Consider the following 19,460-nt stretch of genomic DNA (forward strand, 5'->3'; position numbering starts at 1 on the left):
CCAAAAAACAAGACCTGGCTATAAAGTAATATAGTGAAAAGGTTGTTCCCACATAGGAGTTCAAGAAAATTTTTGAGCATTGGATTCTGATCTATTCATTAATATAAACAAAATCAAATAAGAGTTTTGTCATTTTATAATCATGCCTAGTGACATGTTTGTGTATAAGAACACAAAAAGTTGGCTCGGTGCCTGTAGCTCAAGCAGCTAGGGCGCCAGCCACATACACCGGAGCTGGCAGGTTCCAATCCAGCCTGGGCCTGCCAAACAACAATGAGAACTACAACCAAAAAATAGATGGGTGTTTGGCCGACGCCTGTAGTCCCAGCTACTTAGGAGGCTAAGGCAAGAGAATCGCTTAAGCCCAGGAGTTGGAGGTTGCTGTGAGCTATGACGCCATGGCACTCTACCCAGGGCAACAGTTTGAGGCTCTTCTCAAAAATAAAAGAACATAAAAAGCCACATTTACAGAACAGAACTAATTCCTTGACCATTCATTTATTCATTTATAGTTTACTGAGTTTCTACGTGCCATGCACAGTGCTGATTGAAATTCGTTGTTTTGACCCAGAGTTTGCTGCAGCCTATTTAAAAAATCTATAAACTCTCATATTTTATTTTTTTTATTATGAAAGAAAATTTCAGTGGATGCATTTATTCCATTTTCGCTTCTTTTCCTATGTTTGAGCTTCATTTTATCTGTGAGGAATAATGCAAGGGTTGGGGATAGAATAATATTCAGGGATGCAAAATACTTGGTAATGAAGACCAATCTGACAGTAACGATTTTCTTTTTAGAATTATAAAATAAGATGTTAAAATATGCTACAGCAAAATGGCAACATTTGGTGCTAGTCAGTTGAGGAAACAAAGATGAGTAAGTCATGAAATCTACCTTCAAGGAACGCATAGTCCAGTAGGGAAGACAAGCCTGCAGACGTCACTGCTGTATCATGTGATCAGTGCTACAGAAAAAAATGACATTTAAGGCATAGTGGGAGAAGAGAAGAGGCAGAGATTAAATTTGTGTGAAATCTTAAGACCTCGAGTTGGCCAGGTATAAAAGGAATGAAAGACATTACAAGAGAGGGAATATTGTATGCAAAAGCAGTAAAACAGGAGACAGCATGATTAGTTGTGGCTAAATTGTGAAGGGAATTTATGCCTGAAATTGCTCTTAACTCTGCAAACAAGGAGTCATTGAAGGGTTTTAAGCAGAGAAATGTCAATTCCAGATTTGCATTTTGGAGCGATAACTCTGGCAGTGGTAGATGGATGGATTGGTGGGTGCACATAATTTGATGCAGAATGATGTGGTCCTTCTGAGGACCACAAATCCAGTAGGATGCAATTGACTAGGACCACTGACTTTGGTCCTATCTTAGATCCTATGGGTGAGATAGAGAAAGCACCCAGGCCCAGGATACTGTTACAGGATCCATGCACCAATACTGGTCTGGCACACAGATATGGGCAATTGTGCACAGTGACATCAGGTTTCACAGAGTAAGGGATGATGACCAACTGTCCCAGTTTGCCAGGGACTGAATGATTTTCCAGGACTTTCAGTGTGAAAATTGGGAACATCTTGGTCAAACTGGGATGGTTGGTCACCTTAGGCAGTTCCTGGCAGAAACACTCAGTAGTACCTGTTACCCAGACCATCTCCCTGGCAACCAGCTAGGGTTCATCTTGGGGGCAGATTGGAGGGGGAGGAAAGCGAAGTGAGGTTTTTTTCTGTTTTAGTGGAGGGAAGAGGTAGGAAAGAGTAGGGGTTGGTGAGTCAGAATGGCTAGGCCAATTGAATGGGGGGAGAGGGGAAGAAGGCAGCTAAGTAGGAGACAGAGGATGGAGGTTGGCTTCTGGTCCAGGATCCCACCTCGGCTCTCTGAGATCTTGGGCTCTGTGGTGCTGAGGAGCATTACAGCCTTAAAATAACAAGTATCTCAAAGAGTGCATGTGTGTATTCATTTTTTCATTTACACATAGGTTTTCTGTGACTTGTAGGTAGTACTGTTCTCATTTTACAGATGGAAAGGGAGGAAAGGGAGACTCAGGAAATGTTTCCTGAGCTAATTTTCTACATGGTGCACCTTACCTGGTGGAGCTGAGATCTGAAGTTAGGTATATCTCTGAAGTCCCTTGTCTTGTCAGCAAACCAGCATACCCATTGTGGCCTAATCAGAAGGGTTGCCCGGGGGCATCTGTTAAACAAAATTCAGGTACCCAGGACATTCTGGTTCTGTAGGTTAATAATGAAGATTCCTGACCTTAGTGGTAACAAAGGCTTCCAGGTGATTCCTAGGCCCTGACAATCCTGAGAAACAGCACACTGCAGCTTGGGTCCCTTGGGGAGGAGTTTATTGACTCCTGAGGGTACCATATGCATAATAACTCCTCAGAACACAGTGCAATAAGGTGTACAACCAAAAAATAGCACCGAGTCTTTGAATAAATAATTTTCTTGACTCTTTCTCTCCGGTGATTTTCAATCTTGTTGGTAAAGTTCTGTGCAGTCTGGCCCTTGCCTATTTTGCTGACTATCCCCACTTTTTTGCTATTTCCAGTACTCCTCCAAGTGCATGCCCACCCTAAGTCTTTCCACTGGCTGATCCTTCTGAACTGGAACAGCCCTTTGCTGAGCCATACTTCCTCTCACGTGTTAGCATAAAACATCACCTCCTTGGAGAGGCCTTCTCATTCCCTTGCAATCACTTTTCTTCTTTCTTAATATTTATCTTTTGTTCATTTATTGCTCACATTTCTTCTCCTAGTAATTGTAAATCTCTGTGAGGAAAGAAACTCTGTCAATTTTGATCAAAATTGTGCTATTAGTAACTTAAAAGGTATTACATATGACGGGGCCTGGCACACGGTAGGTTCTTACTGAATGTTGGTTGAATGAATGCCTGAAAGAGAATACTCTTATGCATCACATTTGGATAAGAGTGTTCATATTCTTTGATTTTATAATTAAGTACTTTTATCTTAGGTCCAAAGTGAACCCCCCACTGCCATTTAACGCTTTCCCCCTGGGTGATGAAAGGAGACCTCTTTCTTTTTACTAGCCTCTATATAATGTCCTTCTAGAGGCTTTAAGATTGTTATGAAATTGCCCCTCAATCTCTTACACCTTAGGTGAAATGTCTTAATTTTTAACCTTCTGCCAGTTCTTTTTATCATTTTAGTACCTCTTGCCTAATCTTTTTCTCTTAAATAATTGCGTTCAGAACAGTTCCCAGAAGGTGAGTAGGGACATGGCTGGTGGTTGTAAGCTGAACATGAGATGCCATTCCAGGCCCTCTTGTGTATGTCCTGCTATTCTTTATTGTTAAACTGTCTCCCTCAAGTTAGCACATGGCTAGTTTGTGGTCCATTTTGGCCCCAAGATATGTTTTTAAGCCCTAAAGTTCCAGAACTTGGTACCACTAAGGTAGTATTCCCTTGCCACGTGACACATGTTGAGGTTGGCCTGCAGAGCGTCTAGTGCCAGGGCTGCCTTTTGCACTGGTGTGCCGTACCTGTCAGATTGATGATGACTGCTGCTGTTCCCGTGGCTGTGCCAGAAATGGAGGAAGATGCACTTCATACTCATGCTGTGTTCATGTGATGCCCTTGTTGGTTTTATGTGGACTATGAAGGCTCAAGAACGACTACGAGTACTGCCGTAGGGAAGTTGACCAGGTTCTGGAGCTAGGACACATTTCTGACTCCTTGGAGAGGCAGTGTGGGAGTGAGCGTGGATTTTTGAATTGGACTCACCTGGGTTCAAATACCAGCTGCACCACTTACTTTGACATCAGTCTTTTCATGTGTTAAACATTGGACATTATTACTGTCTATCTTGTTGCTGTCTAGGCTTGTTGTGGAAATTATAAAATGATGGTGTTTATGGAAACCTGGCGAGAGCTCTGTGCATGCTAGTCACCTTTCTCACTGCCCTGCACCTCGGGGCAGATATATGAGGATGTTTCTCTGTGTGTATCACAGAATCATGCCTTGTGCCTGCTGCTGCATATGAAGTGCTACCTGGATGAAGATTTTCAGTTCCAATAACTTTTTTCTTTTTTACCATCTCTGGTTAGCCTGCTCTCTGCTACCCTCCTGTGGCCACCCTGACCCCTTGTCATTCCTGATCCTCTGCTCCCTCAGTGTGGCTGCTTTGCTGTAATGCAGCCTTTCCCCAGCTTTTTGGCAGCCCTTGCTCCCACGCCTCTGAGTTTCAGGCGCGCAAGTGAAATACTTTCCAGTTTAATTTTAGTCTTTTCTTTTCAGGTAGTATGAACTCAGTTCCTCTAACTTTTTCTCATTTATTTCTAATATTTTTTCTCATTCCTTTTTACTGTTTTTCTCATCTGTCAGAGATACAGTGTGAAATGTATCCTGCGTGTTGAGAGTTTGGACCCACCAAGGTCTCTTCAAGTTTCAAATCCCGCTATCTGTTGCCTTGCTCAGCACCGGATTCTCTTTCTTATGCTGAAAGAACAGTGCAGAGCTGACCCTTGACGGGTTTGAGCCACGCAGATCCACTTACATACTAATTTTTTTCAGTAGGTAAAGCAGGTTCTCCATACCTGTGGGTTCTGTATCTGTAAAGCAAACAGGGATGACAAATACAGCATTAGGGAAATGTGAAACCCACAGATATGGAGGGCAGAGTTTTCTTGTAGGTTGGTCACACAGTTGGCCTGTGGGACTTCAGTGTGTGTAAATTTTGGTATATGGGAGGGAGGTTGGTGTGGAGGGCACAGGTGGTGGTGGTGGTGCGGTGTCCTGAAATCAGTACCCCGGGGACACTGGGGGACAACCGCATTGCCATGGGGTATTTAGCATAGAAAGCTCCTCTTTTTTTCCCTTCAAATTTAAATCTCTTTAAATTAATAAGGAAAAGCATGCCCAATCTTGCCACGACAATGGCTGATGGTGGATCTTGGACAGACCCAGAATGTCAGCTTCACAATGAGGATGTGTGAATAAAGGGTTTATTTGCCTTCTTCTTCTTCTAATTGCATAGCAGTTTGAGCAGAGGGAATGCAGGATTATTCAGAATGCAGTAAATTACATTCACTAGTTTGTTTGAAAAACTGTGTGTATAAGAAACAAGGGAAATAAATTTGGCGAGAAGGCTTTAAACCAAATTTGGGAGGATGAGATTTCAAAACCAGACATGAAAGAGCTTTATCTTTATTCCAGTGTCAGTTGGAAAAACAGTGTAGCAGGATGTTATGTGATTGGTATTTAAAAATTGATCTTCAGATTCAATCTGGTAAAGATGGTAGATTTTTTAATTTATAAATTCAGTGCAATACCATGCTAAGCCTCAATAAGATATTTTATGGAACTTGACCAGCAGATTCTAACATTCCCTTGGAAGACACAATCAAGAATAAATAGCTGTGATTTCAAAACAAAACAAAACAAAACAACACATGAGGTTAGGGAAGAAGAGGGTTTTCTAGCTATCCCAAGCTACTTCAAAATTATAGCAATTAAAACATGAAATCTTGGCATCATAATACATAAATAGATCCATGGTACAGAAGAAAAAATGTAGTTACATGCCAACTTGGAAATTCAGTATATGAAGAACTACCTTTGTTATATACTACACTTCTAGTCAGTGACTAAGGGACTGGACTATTTAAAGACATTAGGATAACTGATTATCTAGTTGTCAGTTGGTGTGAGGTAGGTCTATCCTTCTCCTGTATCATATTTAACAATATATTTCAAATGGACTTGTGCTCAATTTTATAAATGAAACGATACTAAAAAATATACATTTTGTGAGACAGGGTCTTGCTCTCTTGCTGGGGCTAGAGAATTGTGGCATTACCCTGGCTCACAGAAACCTCAAACTCCTGAGTTCAAGCTGCCTCAGCCTCTTGAGTAGCTGAGACTATAGGCACCTGCCACCACTCGTGGCTCATTTTTTTACTTTTTGTAGAGATGGGATTTTGCTCTTGCCCAGGCAAGTCTCAAACTCTTGACCTCAAGGGATCCTCTTGCCTCAGCCTCCCAGAGTGGTAGGATTCTAGGTGTGAGCTGCCACGGCCTGCTGAAAAAATATTTTTAAAAACTTTAGAAAAATATGTTTAATCTTGAAGTGGGAAAGATCTTCCTAAGCAAGTCACAAAACCTAGAATCCATTAAGGAAAGAACTGATGAGATTTCCTGCATGGTTTTTAAAATTGATGTAATTGTGGAACCTATTGACAAATTATAAAACTAAGTTACAGATGGAGGAAATTTTATTTACAACGTATATGCCAAAATATCAAAATTGATAATATGCAAAATACCCAGCAAATATAAAAAAGACAAACAATCCAGTAGAAAATTGGGTATGAACAGGAATTCTCAGAAAAAATACAGCTGTCCAATAAACATCTGAAAAGATGATCAACTGCATTTGGATTTTGAGAAATACAAGTTATAGCACCAAAGAGACCCTCGACTGTTAAAAAACATCAAAGAGCTCATCAAATTGTTAAAAACAGAAATGATGGATGCTATTCAGTATTGGCAAATGTTTAAGGAAATAGGCACCTTCATATATTGTTAGTAAGAATGTAAATTGGTACAGCCTTTTTGGAGATACTTTGGCAGAATGTATCAAAATTAAAAATGGAAATACCAACAGTGCTATTTCTATAAATTATGCTGTAGATCTCTTCACACATGAGTGCTATGATTTATGTATAGAGATGTGCACCACATCCTTTTTTCTCCAGTAGTGAAAAATTGAAAACAACCTAAATATTCATCAATACTGAATTGGTTAAATAAATTATGCTATATCACACTTTGTAACAACACATTGCAGTCAAAAAGAATGAGCTGGATTTATATCTACTGACATGGAAAGAAGGTATACTATTAAGTGAAAGCACAGAGAAAATACATATATTCTTACCCCTTTTGTGTAAAGTGGGGGAAAAAGCCTAAAACAATATATGTGTACATGTTGAATTTCTGTACATGTAGCTGTCTGTTTAAGTAAATGGTTACTTACTGGCTGTGTGACCCTCAGGCAAGATACTCTCCTTCTCAGTATTTTAATTTCTTTGTATGGAAATGGAAATAATAATTGTACATGTCCCCTAGGCTTGTATAATGTGAGAATTAAATAAATTCATCTATTTAAAGTGCTTTGAATAGGGTCTGACATGTAGTAGGCACTTGCTGAGTGTTTCTACCGTTCAGATACATGTTAAACTTGGGAAATTATTATGGGGTGGGACTGAGATTTAAGGCCTAGGAGGAATTATGATTACTTATATTATATACCTAATGTTTTTTCAACATGATCATGTGATTAATGTATTGAATGATTGGTAATTTAAAAAAATTAAAACTTATTCCAGGAAGATCAATTAAAAGATGGTCATAGAAATCCAGGAACAAACTATGACATCCCTGAGCTGGGGCAGTGGCATCGGGAACTGAAAGGACGGACAAGAGAGAGGGAGGAGACAGGAGCAACTCCCAGCTTTGGCTTTGGAATGACTTGGAAACTGCTAAACTATGGGAAGAAGTAGCGGAGTTAGGAGAAGTTTTTTGTGGTGTGTAGTGTTTTGGGGTCGAGGAAGATTACTGTCTTAGTTCAGGCTGCTATAACAGAATGCCATGAACTGGGTGCCCCAAACAGTGCATAATTATTTTTCACTTTTTGGAGGCTGGGAAGTCCAAGATAAAGGTCATGGCCAGTTTCAATCCTGGGGTGAGTGCCCTCTTCTTGGTTTGCAGACAGCCTCCTTCTCAATATGCCTTCAGGTGGTGGAGAAAGAAACCATCTCTCTTGGGTCTCTTCTTATATGGACACATTCCATTTATGAGAGTCAACCTTTATGTCCTAATTACCTTCCAAAGGGCCACCCCTACATACCAATACATTTGAGATTGGGGCTTCAACATTTGAATTTGGAGGATACACAAACATTCAACCCACAATAATCAGTTTCATTTAAATTATGTGGAGTTTAAGATAATGGGGACCCATCTTATAAAAGATAGTGGATAGACTGGACATAAAAACTGGAGCTCTAGAGAAAGTTGAACATTATACTACTTTGAAGTAGAGTAGCAGAAAAAGTTGGAAGTTCTCAGGTCTTATTTTCAAAGTTCCTATCTTATATTTCCATTATAAAAATCAAGAATCATGGTAAAATGGAACAAGCTCAGGGCTAGGAGGACAAAGGCCTCTTCTAGTGAATCTGTTTATTCATTTTTTTTTTTTTATAGGAAACACAGATTAAGCAACTACCATGTGCTAGGCCCTGGCCAGATTGCCAAGGGTAGAAAGAACTCAAGTGGCTCTCTGTGTGGTAGGAACAGACATACATGAAATTGATGGCCTTTACAGTGTACTCCAGGAGCCATACACACAGGGTGCAGCAGTGGCGTGAACATGGGTGTGATCCAATCTTCTTGGGGCTGTGGTGGATGTCAGCAAAGATATTATAGAAAATGAGGGGATTGAGCTGAATCTGTAAGGAGGAGGAGCAGTCTTCCAGAGAGATGGGAGGATGGAGACGAGAGAAGGGCATTCCAAAATGAGGAAACACTGCAGCCTGCCAAGACAGGGTAGCATGGGACCAGGGTTTTTTTTCTGCCCAGGATTTTTAAAAAGCAATTTTTTTTTCCAGCTGGGCTCAGCGGCTTATGTCTGTAATCCTAGCACTCTGGGAGGTCAAGGCAGGTGGTTGCTTGAGCTCAGGAGTTCAGGACCAGCTTGAGCAAGAGCGAGACCCCATCTCTACTAAAAATAGAATAATTAGCTGGGCATTGTGGCAGGTGCCTGTAGTCCCAGCTATTTGGGAGGCTGAGGCAGGAGGATTTCTTGAGCCCAGGATTATGAGGTTGCTGTGAGCTATGACACTGCAGCACTCTACCCAGGGTGGCAGAGTGAGACTCTGTCTCAAGTAATAATAATGATAAAGAAAATAATTTTGTTTTTCATTTAGGGAGCTGAAGGACTTCAGCATTGCACAAATAAGCTGAGGAATGGGAATAGGAGATAGTAGTAAATTAAGTTAAAAAGATGGACAGGAATTGGGTGATAAATGGCTTAGAGGCCTTTCTCTAGACAACAGAAAAACACAGAGCATCTCCCCTCAGTTGCTCAGTTGGCAGTGAAGCTGAGTGGTAGAAGGGCAGTGTGGATGGTTACTGGTAGACAAATGAGGAGTTATTAAAATGTTTACATAGCCCTTGTTACAGAGGAAGACTGTCTGAACTAAGCCAAGAGCAATGGGAATGGGGAGTGAGGTATAGATTTGAGAGCTTTGCAAGGGGCAGAATGGATAGGCCTAAGGAGCTGATTATGTTTGGAGGATAAAGACAAGGGCAAGGTCTTGACACGCTCCTTGTTTATGGCTGGAGAGATTGGATGTCTGGTTTTGTCTCCCCCAAACTGCTTTTATCAAATCAATCTTCTCCTTTCAATTTACTATCATGTAGCCAATTCTGTTAGCCGATTCTGCTCCTGTAGTTGAGATCCCCATAATATCTTGACTATCGCAAAAGCACAGCAGCGAGTGATCTCTGTAAAATGCAAATCAAACCCCAGTTCTCCCTTACTTAAATCCCTTCCCTGCCCCTACATCTTCTGCAGGATCAAAATTGGTCTTTAACTCGACATATGATGAGCTCCATGATCTGCTCTTTGCAGCCTCATACTTTGTCACTTCTGGCCTGGGAAGTTGGACTTAAGCAACAGCTCTCCCTTCTTATAAAGACATGAGGGTTCTGGGCTATGTGATTTCTTGTAACATCCTCTTTTCTCTGAATGCTTTTTCTCCTTGGCTTCCCCACCAAACACACGCATAGGCACACACCACACACACTACACACACATACACACCACACACACACACACACATCATTGATACACCCACAAACACACACACACCCCCCCCAACACAAATCTCTCCACAAACCCAAGCTTTTCTTTCACTCTGATTGACAGCTGTTCTTATGTTCGACCTCCACATAGGTCATTAGCTCTAGAAAAACTTTCTTAAACTCCTCAGACAGGAGTACTTGCCCACTTTCTTTGGTTTTGTAGCATACAAGACCTCTCTCTCCAGTCAGGCAGCTTTGGTTTATGATTCTGTTTAGTTTTCTTTTTCTCCCTGCGCCTTTATTAAGGATAGATAAGGTGTTATCATTATGTGTTGCCAAGACCCAGCACATTTCTTGTTATACAGGAGGGATTTACGGGTTTGTAAAACAAATACATTAATAAATGAATAGGGGGTGGTGCTAAGTATTAGCTAAATTAGTGGATTATGAAGAGCATAAGATTTGTGGGGAAATACAAGCCCTGATGTACACGTTTCACATTTGAGCTGCCCGTGAGTCATGCAGGGGTGGTAATCCAAAGGCAGCTGAGTATACCAATCTGGATTTCAAGTGAGATGTAGACATAAGGGGTTTCAGCACATGGTTAGTAGTACGTGCTATGGCGCCATTTAAGATTGTCAAGGGAGAAAATACAAAAGCAGAGAGCTAAGGCACACTTTAGGGCAGTGTTTTTGACCACAGACCACAGAAGAAAAAAAATGTATTCTGACTCAGAACACACATGCCCATACATATACATTCAGGTGTAGCTGAAACAAAAATTTCATGAAACAAGACACGGCCTTTTTAGAGGGCGATGCCCTCTGATATTTTCTTTTTTGTTCTGTCCTGTCCTATCCTATCATTTATTTTCTCTGCTAGGTAATACTATAAAAATGCTGCTAACCTCCTGACTGGCAGTCTGATATGCACGCTGCTCTTGGAACACTGATATTTAAGGAGGAAAACGGGAGCTGGTGAAGAAGACAGGGAAGGAGGGCGAAGACCAGGAGGCCAGTGAGGGAGAAGGAGCCCCCCAAAGCCAGGGAGCAGACATTTCTGAGGGTGCAGGTGCGGTCACTGGTGTGGAGTGCTGCAGAAAGGTGAAGTGAGACTGTCGAATGTGACAATTAGACCGTCAGTGATCTTAGTGAGGACGTTTGGCAGTAGCTAGGCTGGGATGGGTGGGTGGGATGGAGGGAAAAGGGTACAAGCTATTCTTTTTAAAAATAGAGACCATCAGGTACCAGTCTAGTGAGGATTTCCCCATCTTCCATCTCATTCACTCCTCATGATGAATGATCTTACAAGCTAGGCATTATTACTTCTCTGAATTTTTAAAATCAAATGAGTAATCTGAGTCTCAGAATCATTCAGGTGGCTTAGATGCCCATCAGCACACAGACTGGGATTCAACCCTGGTCATTTCGACTTGAAAGTCTGTAGTTTTCTAACCGGATAATAACTGTCAGTCTATTTTTGTAATATTAGATAAGTAATTTAATTTCTGCGGGTCTGAGTTTACTAATCTATGTAATTACAGATGGAGAGGCTTGACAAAGATTATAGACTACAGAAATATGGAAAATAAAGAGCAAACATTCACTCACTTAGCATTATCAATCTTTAGATTTTTTAATTTATAAAAACAATACAGTCGTTAAGGCAAAAATTCAACTGGTGCATAAGGTTAAAAGAGACAATTATTTTACAATCCTTTCCCATTTTGAGTGCCCTGTGATTCCTAGAAGAGCTTATTTGATATTTTTTGTCTCAAGTGTCTCAGTTAAGATTGAATACAAAGCATTTTACTCTTTCCCTCACACTCTGCATTGGGGGTTTGGGAGTGATTCCAGGCAGGGTGCTCTTCAACACACTGCTCTCAATTCCTCTGGATATACACCCAATAGTGGGCTTGTTCTGCTTTTAATTTTTTGAGGAGCCTGCTTACTGTTTTCCATAATAGTTGGCTGGAGTTAACTATTCCATGATATATATATCGAAACATCAATGTGTATACATTCTCTGTTGGCTTAAAAAATTAAAAAGAAAATTTAAAAAGAGTGATTCAGTGACCCTGTACTGAAATGAAAAGAACACTGAATTGGGAGTGAGAAAACTTGGAATTGAGAACCACAGTTGTGAATGACTGGCTGACTGATCTTGAGCGAGTCATTTTATTCATTTGGACATCAGTTTCTTATGTCTTAACGGGAGGAGACTGGGCTGCTCGGGAGGACATCAGAGAGAGCTCGCTGACTCACCGATGCAATGCAGCTCGTTCTGCCTTTACCCCTCCCTATGGCCTTTCTCAGGCCTGTTGCCTCCCAGTCCTCCCCCCATCCGATCCTTAGGACACTACTCTGTGATTACAAACATGGGAAAGAGATCTGGAAGGAAAGATTTCATATTTTTGACCCTGGAACAAACCACACAGGGAAGCTTGTGGCCCTCAGCAGCACCTTCCGAGGAGGTCGGCCTGGAGTGGCCACAGAGGTCAGGACACCAGACTGGGTTCTCTCCAGCCCCCACTTGTGAGCTGAGTGACTTTGGCTAAGACATGTGTCTTTGATCAAGGTTCTTCTTTTGTAAAAGGAGGATAATAATAATCATTCTTCCCACGATCTAGGATAGTTCTGATGATAAAATGAGATAAAGAATTCAAAATAATTTTATCATCATTATTACTGCCATTAATAATACTGTTTCTTAGAATCGGAGAGAGGTGTAGCATGAAGAAGGACCTTGGAAATTCAACTACCACCTTCTGCAGGAGGAGACCCTGAGCTGAAGGAGATAACTGGCTTCCCTGAGGTAAAAATGCTTCCCCTGGGCTTTGCCCTGTCTCCAGTTTGGGGACTGGATGTCCTTTAGGAGAAGACTTGAGATGGACCCTCCCATGTAGTCAGAGTCCTGCTCTGTATAAGGAGAAACCATGCCCTGACCCTGCTGCTGTTTGTCAGACTTAAGGTTCCTATGTAAGGACAAGTTTATTCTCTGGGATAGAAACTTTTCATGGTCATTCCTTTTCGTTCAATGAAACTGATGCATTGTAGAAGACGAGCATCTTTCTCTCTCACCTTTGTGGAGCTTGCTTAACTGCGTTCACCTCCAAGCTTCTAGGCTGAACGGGGAAGTGGAGCCGAGGTAGGCAGAAAAGACAACAAAAGCTCAATTTGCTCATAATATAAGGCAAAACCAATGTTCTCCAATCCTTTGGCTATAAACATGGAACCACTGACCCTTTAAGGATCAATCTTCTAGTTCTTTGGCCTCTGGCCTAGAGCATCTGGCCCTTTAAGGACCAGGGGCCCCATAGGGACTGAAGATTAAGAAGCCTGGTTGCCAGCCCATCCCCATAGCAACTCAATGCCATGGGGATTAGCAGGGCCCTTTTCAGGGCCTCCAGTTTTAAAGCCAGTGGTTCAGAGTCCCAGCCAGAGAAGTTTAACCAACAGAGTTGTGTTATAGAGCCAGACGGGGCTCCAGATGTCTGAGCATGATCCTGGGAAGAAGGTGAGCACCAGCAAGTCATTCTGGACAAGCCTCAGCAAGCTGGTACTGTGTGGACCGAGTGAAGAGGGTTCTGAAGTACAGGTACTATAGTCTGAAAATTCAGGGATAGGAGACGATCCTCAGCAAGCTGGTCCTGTATGGGCTGAGTGAAGGATGTTCTGAAGAACAGGTACCCTAGACTGAAAACTCAGGGAGAGGAGACCAGGAACAGAAGGATAGGGAGCAGGGAAAGAGGTCTGGAGAATGAAATCTGGACGAAGGGAAAAGAGGCCCTGAGAGTGAAGGGCTGACAGTAACTAAGACTCCGGGTCCAAGCAATGGAGATAATGACATGGGGTTTGGAGGTTGGGAAACTAAGAGGACCTTGAGGACAATGACTAAAGAGGCAGAGAGGGAGGAGAGCAGTGGGCTGAATGTAGGGAAGACCAGGAGCAAAAGTGTTTGGAGTAGATGGATCCTAGTGCAGAGGAGGACAGATGGGGACGTGGCTGAGAAATTGGGGGTTGCAGATAGGAGCTGGGGAGTCAAAGGGTTAGGAGATACCGACTGCAGTAAAACGGGCATAACGTGGAGAGATATGGACAGAGGGGGAGAAGAACATTTCAAAGCAGGAAATGCTTAAGGATTATTTATCCCGAGGAGGAAAAAGAAATGATGAGGCCGGCAAGAAGGAAACTTTGGAGAGGGGAGCTAGGACTGGACACACAAAGAGGCGATGGCTTGGGGTTGGAAACAGTGGCATAGAGAGCCCCAATTCTAAAGAGGAGAAAGGGGGTTGAACTAGAAAGTTAGCACCTGGAATTAACTTACTCGTTAGGCCTGGGTGAAGCAGACAGTTTCTCTCCAAATTTCCAGAAAAATCTGGCAGGACATGACAGCCCACTGCACTTCCATTTGTAAACACTGTTGGCTTCCTCATCCAGGGGTCCAGAGGGACTTCATGTCCTTGGAGGGACATACTCTGGAATTCTCAGCACCACTTTTTGGAGAAGTCTGTCAGAGTTAGGAGAGAGGCAATCAGGAAAGGGAAATTCAATCTCCAGCTTTTTCACCATTTCTGACTCCTTCAGGAGTGTGATTCCATTGTGTCCTTGACTAGTCCTGGCAATCCAGCCCATTGTCAAGGTAGGGTGGTCTGGGTCTACTTCGGTGAAGGTTTGGTAACTAAGTTGGACTGAGCTAGACCTGGAATGGTTTCTGAGAGTTGGATGGGATGATCAAAGGAAAATTCTCTGTGTATCTGTCTTCCTTTGACTTGATCCTCAGGCTCAGTTATCACCTGGATTATCTCACTTCTTCCCTCTTAGAGGGTAGGAAAGGGCATGCCTAGGGAATGAAAAGCTTGCAGTCAAGTTCACAGGCTAGGAAGGCGGGAAATAGGTGGCTTTGGGAACATAACTGTTTTATGATGATGAGACAGAAAAAATGTGTGAGAGGAATAAAGATATGAGCATGAGGCAAGACCCCCTAGGACAAGTGTCTGGAAAAAAATAGAAGTGCTTTTGCATAGTAGGTATGTCCATTTCACCTTTCTGTAAGGATAAGGAGTTATGAGCTGACCATAGGCCAGACACTGCAGAGTGCCTTCCCCAGCCTTCCTGGGGGGTGCTCACAGGAGGCAGGAGGTGACTGATTCCTGGGGGTGACTCAGTAAGAGGGGGCTGATACCAGATGAGGACATGAGGGGTGATTCATGGGAATCAGTTCTAGAGAGTGTGCCCACAGTGGATGTGCATGAGTCAGGTCTGGGGCATTGTAGAGACTGGGGGACGAAAGTATGCTGTGTAAGGACCATGCTACCCAAATGGCGATTTCTCTGTCCTACTGCATCTCCTATCCCTTAGCATTTAAACCATGGACTAGTTGGCACAGGTGCCCAGAGGGAAACTGTAAGTAGAACCACAGTAGAAAGGGAATTTTTTTTTTGTCATTTATCATATGTATCCCAACAACACTTTATGAATGAAATAATCTGTGAGCATCACCAGTTTGCGTGTGGGGTCACGGAGTGGTACTCAATTAGAGGCATGAGTAATGCTTGAGTCACAGATCTTTGGAAAATTAAATCAGTACAAATTCTTTTTGGAAGGGGGATATATGTATCTTTGTAAGGGTTTACATAAACACGAATGACATACACGTAGTTTAAAAGAAGAGAAAGATATACTGTCATCGGTCATTTTGAATGACTGAAACTCATCTTTCCTGCCCCTTTTAGCTTTGTTTTTCTCCTTGCTTTAAATTAGAAAACTAGTTTAGAGACATTCTTCTCACTATCAAGAAGTTTTCTCTGATTTATAGATAATAGAGTAAAATCAGAGATGTTGGAAACACCACGTCTTATTTGAGAACAGCCCTCAGATGAAGTCCAGAATATTTTTGTTAATATAAATTGTAAGTATGTAAGGGGTCCTGTAAAGATTCTTGCTGTGGCAAGCATTTTTTTTTTTCTGGGATGGCGAGACTTCTGAGGGTGGTGGGAAGGGGATAGAAGGAGAGGACGGGGAGGGGAGCCGGGAGGATGGGTGGAGGGAGGGTAATTGGTGGGACAACATCTATGGTGCATTTTACAAGGGTACATGTAAAATTTACTAGGTGTAGAGTATAAATGTCTTAACACAATAACTAAGAAAATGCTGTGAAGGCTATGTTAAACGTTAAACGTTTCACCAGTTTGATGAAAACATTTCAAATTGTATATAATACCAATACATTGTTTAAAAAAAAAAAAAAGGATATTCCACAGGAAGGAAGCAACCCAGGCAATAATTGAGAATTATAGCTCGTGGAATGGAGGAAGGAAGCGGACAAACACTCTGCACCATGAAATCTCAGCTAATCTGATCAACAGTATGTATTATTTCCCTCATTTTAGAATGAGAAAATGGAATATCAGAGAAGTCAACTTATTATTTTCAGAGTCTCAACAGCTTGTTATTGAAACTGGATCTTTCTGCTTTCAAAGTTATAGTCTTCGTTCGGACTTGGAAAATTGACACCTTACTTAGTGGGCAATAAGATGGATTCCTTCTTTTCTGCCATATATCTTTTCGACTCATTCATATATCGGAATTTGTGTACAGGATCCTGGAGGCTGGAAGCACGCCATTATTTATCTTTCACGGTTATATCCCCAGCACCAAGTGAGAACTTTGAAAACAATGAATGAAGCTTCTGGAAGGAGTTTCAGAGTTGGGACTCTTTATTCAGGTTATAGAGAACATGTGATCTTTTAAGAGGCAACAGAGCTTTGGACATAAGTCAGGGTACTGATAGGTTTCTTGGGCTTAGGACAATATGAAGACCCCAGGGTACGTGGGTGTGTAATCAGACATTGAGCCTGGCAGCAAGTATCCAGAGAGTGTAGCCTTTCTTTCCTTTGTGTTGGAGGTCCTAGCCTGGGCCGCTGAGCTTCCTTCTACATATACATAGACCTCTTGACTAACTCGTTGACCAGCCCCTTGTTACTGACCAGCATTCAGTTTTAGTTGTCAGGTCCTTGAAACTCTCTAGGGTAAATGTGTTGAGATAGACCTATCCTGTGCCTCCTTGTTTCAGGTTTACTATATTCATGATCAGTTTTCACTTTTCTGAACTCCTGTCTTTAGACCCCATGTGGAAGGCAAGTTTGGCTGGAGTAGCTGGTTTCCCCCCAGACACCAGAGGAGTGTTCAGCTTATATCCCTGACCTGACGGAACCTCCTCGGCTGTGTTCTTCACAGATCTGTCTTGGGGCTGTATAAGTGAGTAGGGAAGCGTGAGGTGTGTTACTGTAGTCTCAGGGTTAGAAGGAGCCTGAAAGATCTACGCTTTTCATTTAGTCAGGCTGTGCCTTTACTTGGCCATCACCTGGTCTCACAGATTAGAAAGAACCACCTTGTGTTATGGTAAGGGTCTGCTGTCAATGTCCAGAGCCACGGGCCCTGGAAACACATAGTGAGGGAGGAGGAGGGTGTCTGAGTTGGCTGTCTGTTTTAGTGTGACCTTCTGAGTGGGAGTTGGGTGCAGACCACTGAATCAGAGTCTTTAAATCAATGGATTGTCATCCAGAGCATAGAGTCCAGTTATCCCGTTGGGAAATCAAGTAGGAGAAAATGAGCTGGGAGAATTTAGATTAGACATTCAGAAGAACAGGCACAGTCTGTTGGAAACAACAGTGATTATGGAATTTTCTTCTCTAGGAGGCTTTTAAAACTAGGAAATCATTTTCTTGCATCTAAACTGGGTATGGAGATCTTTACATAAAATCGTGGAGGGATGGTCAGCTTGACTGTATTATGATTCCTCTAGCAAGCCCAGGCAGCTGAATAATCCTCATTCTTTAAATTAGGCAGCCCCCGGGTGGGGGTGGGGGAGGGAAGAACAGCAGGAACTTGGGGCTGGGGAAGGTGGAAGGAAGGAAGAGACACAGGTATTCACAGAGGGTCGTGTGAGGACCATCTGTATTTCATCAGAGTGACATCTGCCACTCTCGCCGTTCCTCCCTGTATGTAAACACACACACACACACACACAAACACACACACACGCTCCCTCCTCTCTCTCTCTCTCACACACACACACACACACACACACACACACACACTCAGCACTGTTCCTCTCCGTCCTTAATTCTAGCAAAGATGCTGAAGGGATATCAAATCAGACTCCGGTTATGACTCCAGTTACCTCTTCCCTGGGCTTGACGATACACTTCTGAAAGCTGAGAACAGGACCAATCTCCTGGCGCTTAGCTTCCCTGTCATTTTCTGCCGTGTTTCACAGTGTTTCTTTACAGAGCAGCTCCTTTGTCTCTGGGATCGAGGTTTTTCCTGTATCCCTGAGCTTTGCCCAGCCCCTGTCTGAGAATAGCTGGACTGGGATGAAACCACAGTGAGAGAGTAGGGGTGGAGGTAGAAATGGCTGCTTCTTTCTCTGCAGGGTTGGGTGTTTTCTGCCTAATTAGCATGAGAATGGCGAGATTTTCATATCCTCCCTTAGTATGGAGAGGAAAGGAGAGCGAAGACTCTAGCTCTGTCCTGCTCCATCAGGGATTCTTGGCCTGGGAAAACGACCGCTGTCACAGTCCTCCAATCCTCTAAAGACCCCAGGACCGGCGGTATTGAGAAAAGCTTTATGGAGTCAGTTGGTGGATCTCCACTCCAGATTTTCCAGCTGTCCCTGTCCCCCCACCGCTCAGAGAGCAGGATGCTGAGATGGCTCGGTGATGCAGAAGGTATGTGCTTTTTCAGTTCTGGTGCTGATGCTGTGTGTGTGGTGAGGTCTCTGTGGCGCAATGGACGAGCGCGCTGGACTTCTAATCCAGAGGTTCCGGGTTCGAGTCCCGGCAGAGATGGTCACCTGGCAGGTGCCTCTTTTATTTTGAAGGCTGTCATACTAAGTTGGTAATTATATTTATTCTTCCCTGGAGGCTCTGAGAGAGAAAAGGAAACCCCTTTCCTTAGGAACTCTAGACCTCCTCCCCCTTTCCCTTCTCTCTTTCTTCATTCTTTCTCTAGTTCTTTTTTACTGATTTTCGTTGTATAGAAGGGGCTCAGATGTCTGTTGTGTCTCTCTGCTCAATACAGCCTTTGAATCTTCTGCTTTATTGTAGGAAAATTTGACATATAGGGACCATGGTTCCGAGTTACAGATTTTGGGACCACTATGATTCCCTCTTTTTATCTCGGAGAACACAAAAGAGCAGATTGTTCCATATGTCGATGGGACATGTCCAGCTGTCCACCTTGACCGAGGTTCTCCCTTTTGAGTTAGGTGATTGACAGGTCATGCAGAAGATAATTTCTTTCACTGTCTTGTCGGCTGTGCCTTTGTATTCTTAAGGCTTTTTGTTCTAAAGCTCATTACTCACTTCCGCATTTATAAGGTGAAATGTAATCATTGCTCTTTGTCTCCTTGGAATAACCACACAGCAACACGCTAATTACCAGCAGCAAGTTGTATGAGCTTGTCTCCGGCGACCCAAAGGTCTTATACTTAATGCTTTTTACTGTGGAAAGTTTGCGCCCTTTTCTCTTTGTAGGACAAGGTTTCAGGGTTGTGTCTGAATGTTATTTTTGTAATTTTTAATTTCAAGCAAGCCATATTCTCACCTCCTC

The 19,460-nt window shown here is 42.7% G+C and overlaps 1 non-coding gene across 1 annotated transcript; it reads left to right on the forward strand.

Annotated features, from left to right (window-relative positions):
• The first annotated feature begins 18,623 nt into the window (after positions 1 to 18,623).
• On the forward strand, positions 18,624 to 18,697 carry TRNAR-UCU (transfer RNA arginine (anticodon UCU)). Its single transcript has one exon. It is a non-coding gene; the product is annotated as a tRNA-Arg (tRNA).
• Positions 18,698 to 19,460: the final 763 nt, after the last annotated feature.

The sequence above is a fragment of the Nycticebus coucang genome, chromosome 10 (genome assembly GCF_027406575.1).
Source record: "Nycticebus coucang isolate mNycCou1 chromosome 10, mNycCou1.pri, whole genome shotgun sequence".
Lineage (NCBI taxonomy): Eukaryota > Metazoa > Chordata > Mammalia > Primates > Lorisidae > Nycticebus > Nycticebus coucang.